Genomic DNA, 6,464 nt, shown 5'->3' with positions numbered 1-6,464 from the left:
GAAGTTGTTTTGCCTCAGAGAGAGGATTCTAAGTTGATAATGTAGGTTACAATGCACTTATAATGGCGTTGTAGCCATTTGTAATGTGGCATGTCTTCCCCTCCAGGACACAGGGTCATTCTGCATTTAGGCTAAAATTTAGATAACACCATGCTGTTAAAGCAATTTGGTTTGTAAATGGGAGGGAAACACTAATTTCCCAGGAACTAATGGCTAGCTCTGCTCCATTTTTGTTGTTGTTGTGAGGTGCTGATCACTGAACTGAAAGGTGAATTCGGGTAAAGAGTATTTCTCAGGCTGCTTTCTATGGTATCATAGCTGTTGGGCCACCCCCACCTCTTTCAGCTGCTTTCTCAATGTCCCTGAATTCAGTCATGGAGTCATTTGAAGAATCCTGCAGTCCAGACAGACCATACTCTCAAGGCACTGTCTCAGGGATAGAGACAATAGTTTGCTAGAAACACTGAAGCTTCAATGTGAAATGCTTTTCTAGCAACACCATTTTTGCAAAGGGGTACCGACAGTCATTTTTTCCCCAGAAGGATCACACTTCATTGCCTTGGTATATATAATCTATTGAGATTTTTAAACTCTTATTTTAGTGAATTGGCCCTACTCTAGAAAATTCAGAACAAATTGAGCCAAGCCTTGAATGTATGTGACTGGTGTATCGGCACTGGTTGGTACTTGCATTAGAGAACACTGCTTGGAAGCACATTTCTGGTTACACAGGAGAGTGTCATTCTCTCTCCAACTCCCTGTATTTCTATTTGGATTGCTAGAGAGAAAAGGGGAAAGTTTATCCTCTATGGTGATGTCATGTATGATACCCTGGAAGTTTACAAATTGTAAGCCCACAGGAAAGAGTTATGATCTTTTTGTGGGCACTTTGGTTTCACTGTCACTGTGAGGAAAAACATAAGCAGTTATAAACATCAGGCTGTGTTTAATGATAGTCTTTAAGACATTCAGGACAATAATATAGTGTTGTTGTATTGCTGGTAGTTGGTTTTAGGGGGATTGTTTGTTTCTTAATCATTATTTCAAATAGGACTTTTTCCAAATTTACATTAAAATTAATTAAATATTTGAAGGGTTTTTTTGTGGTTTGATGAGTCACTTTGGTAGCCTAGTCTTCATATGCATAAAGTGAATTAAGTGGCTTCTGGACTGATGCAAAAATTCAGTTAAAGAGTAAATACAAAGAAAGAAAGAAAGAAAACCTTAGAGTTTCTAAATTGAAGTTAATCTTTAAGGACCACCAGTCCAGCAGAGACAGAATTACGGCAAAACTGAGATTAAGCTACAAGGCTTATATTTCTGTAAAAATGTTGTGTATGGTTAAATTCTTCTTTATAAAATGCAGTTTTGCTAGTGGAGACAATTGGTAAGTCACAGCTGAAAGTACAAAATTTATTCTTAGTAGAGACCATCACAAAGAAAATTTGCATAAATCTTTGGGAAAGAAAGGGTCAGGAATGTCAGCTAGTTTTCTAAGAATTACTTAATTTTAATATTTTAAAAAGTAGCACTATTCATTAGCAAGGTTCTCTGCTTTCTACATTTACCATTGTAAGTATTCCTCCAGAAGTTTTAGGACACTTAAATTGGTATCAGATCAAATTTTGCAATCTTTTAAAAAACTATTTCAGGAAAGTCAGACAGCTTTAGTGACTTTAGATAGGGAAGTCAGATGTACATGCATAAATTCAGATTGGCTAAACTTTAGTCAAACTAGCTTTTATGATATTTTTGCAGTTCTCATTTTCATTATGTGCCTTTTGTTATTGTCTCATTCATTGTATTTTGGTTTGTTCTTGTGTGTATATACGTATTCCATATCAGTCTTTTTAAAAAGCTCAAATTTATCCCTGTAAAAAAATTAATTTTTGCTATGTGCTGATGTGGTACATCTGTAACTCCTCAGAATTACCCTTTAGTGCAGTGTTTCAGTTGTGGGAGCTTTTTCAGTTGTTTTTCAGCCAAGTACTGTTTAACATTTGTCTTACAAATCGAGTCATCACTGATCTCTACAAACCAGCTGTAGTAACAGGCTTTGCAGTGCTGTGTATGATGTTACCATTAGTGCTTCTAGATGTGTCTCAGACTGTCCTAAGGTGTGTTAAGATCATAGCAAAACCATACACTAAGTTCAGTACACTTCAAAGTACTATGGCAGAACTAAAATTAGAAGTGTCTGGGATATGGGTGGAGGGAATAATCTGCTTCCTTTCTGATTATACATGCTAAATACTGAACAAAGTACAAAACATTCTTAAATTTTCTGACACCTGTGACAAATGTTTAGACTTCAATCAAACCTCTTTATCCTAAATTCACTCTGCTGTGTCTTCTTTTAGAACATTTGGTACTTGATATGAGGCACTAGGTTTAGATTTTGGCCGTATTTCAGTGCAACTGCAGCATTATAAACGAAGGTCAAGAAGCAAAACACTGTGATCTTTCCCTCTGAATGTGTACGTGCACGTACAGATGGAATTCTTAGGTGAGGAAGTGTGGATACTACATTCTGATGGATACATACACTTCAGGAGGGAAAAATGAAATATTCCTTGATGCACATCACAATATACTGCCGTTTTGCAACTCATTTTGTGTTGGGCTTTGTAATGTTAAGAAAATACAAAATGTTGGGATTGTGAAGTCCAGCTTGATTATCCTTTTCAGGGGTTTGTTGTGAGCAGCTTTTTGGTTGAAAGATGAACCATTTCTTCATCCTGCAGACAGCAAAGTGATGAAGTAAAAATACCTATTAAAATGAATGTTGCTGGATGACAGTTTAAATTGCTGTATTATCCCTCTAGTTTTCATTGGGAAACTTCCATTTTATGGAAGTATCTGTAATATCCAAATAAAATGGATACTTCCATATCACTGTCTATTTTAAATGCAGATTTCTTCAAACACCCTTTCTGATGTGAATTTACAAGAGTTTTTAAGAGCATATTTCCCTCTGTAATGCTGAACATCATGTTGCAGCCAGTAAGCATTATATCTAGTATTTGTAGTTCGCAAGTGTGTTGATCTTAAACACAACATTTCCAACACACTCCTGCTAGCTTTAATGTCATTAAAATCATCAAAACAGTGAGAAAAAAAATGTTTTCTGACAAAGTATTTGCACTACTTATGAATACTGGAGTTTACTGGGACAGGGTTTTTTCTCACCATGTGAGGTTTACTTGTGTGTGAGTAGGTACATACATTTGTCACGTGTTGACAATCAATTGCCTCAACTGTGTGTATACTGTATGTAAATATGAACATATTTTTCAAGATTAAGGGGGAAACCTGCATCTTAGTGGTGGTAAAGCTACTCTGTAGTAAGGTGGCCCCAACTCTAACCCCTTCTTGTCTTCAGATACTATGTGGTTTGTTTTACTTTAATGGAGATTATTAGTGTTCTTGGAAAATTTTTGCTCTGGGGAAATATTCCTCAATATTTAATGTACAGCATGTTCAGAGAATTATATTTTGAAAAATTAATTTTGGAATAGATAATTCTATGCTATGGCTCTATTTTAACCTAAGAGTTTGAACTTGTCCTATTTTAATGTTCAGCATTTTAACTTCTGTCACAAAGCAGACATTTTTGTTTATCTTGGCTTACAAATTCAATTAATTTGAAGACACTGAGAGAACCAAGAATGAACTTCTTGAGTAAAATCATCAAAATCAAGCTGTACAGTGTAGGTACTGTGCTCATGGTCCTGGAGGAGGTATGGAAAGTACAATGGAATATGTCGGAATGAAATGTGTGTACTGCGTACAAAACAAATATACTTATGTTAGATCTAATAATCTCATCCTTAAATTCTGAAATTCTCTCATTGCCAAAGATATTGCTACCTTGGCATGTTCAGTAGAGCATTAAAGCCATTAGCTAGGTCTCATTTGTAACAACCCTTTATATCATAGAATAGTTTCCATCAGAAGAGTAAACATGCCCCTTTCATATATTATTTTCTTCTTTAGGATAATTGCAGGACTAAAGCTGCAAAATATAACTCCTTTTCAAGCATGGTAAGCGAAGCAGCCAGAGCCTCTGTACTTGGGATCTTGATTTATATTGAGTTTTTCAATATTTTCTTCAGCATTTTAAGTGCTATTTGTTTCTCGCATACAGGCCTTAATCTCTCTCGATTATTTTTTAGGTTTTTTTCCCCCCACTGGCAGTTGGGTAAACTTTGCTGTGGTAAGCTTTTCTGTAGGTGATTCAGGGTAACAGATCATGACATGGATATTGGGTTAGCAAATACCTCTATCAGTCTGTCAAAATTTGCACGTCATGACCAGCTGAAGAGCCAAAATACTTTCCTGCCTCTAACACCGTGCTGGAAGATGATGGTGAGCTGTGAGCAGCTTGGTTTGATCCTGAAAACAGCAGTAAGTGGATTTTGTGAGACTGATACGAATGAGGTTTTCCACATAGTCATTACAAATGAATCTTGGAACAAGAGTTTAAAATATCTACCCATTTCAGGTAAACTTGTGTAGTAAGTTTGTCATGTGTCAAGGCCTGTGACATTAGAAGTTTAGAAGCAAGCTGTAGAAGTCTAAGGGTACCTTACAACTTCCAGAAAAGGATTTAGTAGAAATCTGTCCCATGTTAGTTGTCTGTGTTCAAGATTTAATGAAAAAATACAGTTTTGCTTCCATTCCTTTGCTGTTTTTTTCTCTAGGCTACACCTCTCTGTGATTTTTTTTTTTCATCAGATTTTACCAAAGGTAGTAGCTGAGGGATCAAATTAATTTAAAAGGGGTCTATAATTTACCCTTCTATCATAAAGGATTACTAAGCTATTCCTGTGAGGAGCTGTTGATGGGAACAGGTGTATATTAAAACTTTGTATCTGTACAGTAAAACCTTACCCTACATTTTAGCTTGTGCATGATGAGCAAAAAGTGATGAGATCAAGTTACTTGGTTGTGAGCTTCCAGTGTTTCACAGTCAGTGAGATGTAAGCAGTTTTAGAGAGGACTATCTTAGCATTCTGATGCAACTTTTTAAAGCAATTTAAATTTGGAGGGCTGAAAAGATGATCAATCGCTTGTTAAAATGTCGTTTAGAATTCACATAGGTTTTGATTTTAGAGGGTAAAATGGTCAGGGAAAATTTCTGTTTAGGGGTATCTCCTGGTAAAGTGTCTCTATGGTGCTTTGTCTTGGAAACTTCCTTACACATCAGTAGTGAATCTTGTGTGTTTGAGTCCTCATCCTCCCCAGAACTCAATACAGAATAGAAAAACTAGTATGAATGAAGCAACCTTTTACCTTTTGTTCTAAAGTAAGTACTTGGGAGTGACAGAAATACTGGCTATTGACACTGTTCTTTCTGTTCAGGCAGTTGTTGTGCTAGACTTTCATGTTACTAGTTTATGAAAAATGCAAGTAGTAAAACCTTTGTGGCTTCAAATATACAGTAGATGTGAGTTAGCAATCACTCAGGATAAACCAACATGTCAAAGTATTAATAGATTGCTAGTACTGGGGTGTGTCTGTGTGTGTGTGTCAGTGTTCAATGATTACTTTGAAACAAGACTTCTTACTGTTTTCTTGCAGATAGTGCATACTTTAGGGATGGATGTTACTAGCTGGTTATTTGTGGACAAATATGATTAAATAAAACCTAGTCATTTAACATTTTTTTCATATTGAAGATTCCAGGAAAAAAGCTAATAAAGATTTTTAATAATTAAATCAGCTACTATTAATACATTTTAGATTTACTATGGTAGCTTTTATTTGCTATTAAAAAACCGCAACAACTAAATTGAGGTACCCCATGCTGCATTTTTTAAATTTGTAATTCCTGTACTTGACAATGAATCTTTCGATCTGTTTTCATCCTTGTGAGAACACAGCATTTGCTGTCAGTTTGACTAGCAAAAAGAAACATTCTGCAAGGGTTAAAAGATTATTTTCTTACTTTTTTCTGTCATACCAGGTTTGTTTTTCTGAACTAAGGTTTCTGAGGATTTTTACTACTTTAGCATTATGTAATCTCATAGAAGGAGCATAAGCAGCAAGTAGCCCACTTGTTGTGGACAAACAGGCTAGGCAAAAGGACATGGATTGCTGGTGTGAGCCCCTCTTCACCAGGATAGCCCTGTGTGCTGGCATGAACCCCAGATGCTCAACATTCGGTACTGGTGAAGGACTAAACCAAACAGGTTTTTAATAACCGTGACCTCTGCTGTATGATGTCCTTTAACCTGGGACCAGGGAAAATCTTCATTCTCGGTCCTGAAGAAGGCACGTCTTGAAGATCATGTTATTGGTGCATGTAAGCCATTATCTTAACTGTCTTACTGAGCTGGTTCATGCTGTTGACTTGTTGAAATGTGAAATGTAGTTACTATTGACTTTGTAAATACCTGCCAGAGAAGAAATATAATTATTTTAAATCATTGTACATAGAGATGTATAAAACTCGACACAAT

The sequence above is a fragment of the Acanthisitta chloris genome, unplaced genomic scaffold (genome assembly GCF_000695815.1).
Source record: "Acanthisitta chloris isolate BGI_N310 unplaced genomic scaffold, ASM69581v1 scaffold31003, whole genome shotgun sequence".
In the NCBI taxonomy this organism is placed as follows: domain Eukaryota; kingdom Metazoa; phylum Chordata; class Aves; order Passeriformes; family Acanthisittidae; genus Acanthisitta; species Acanthisitta chloris.
This window is presented reverse-complemented; position numbering follows the sequence as displayed.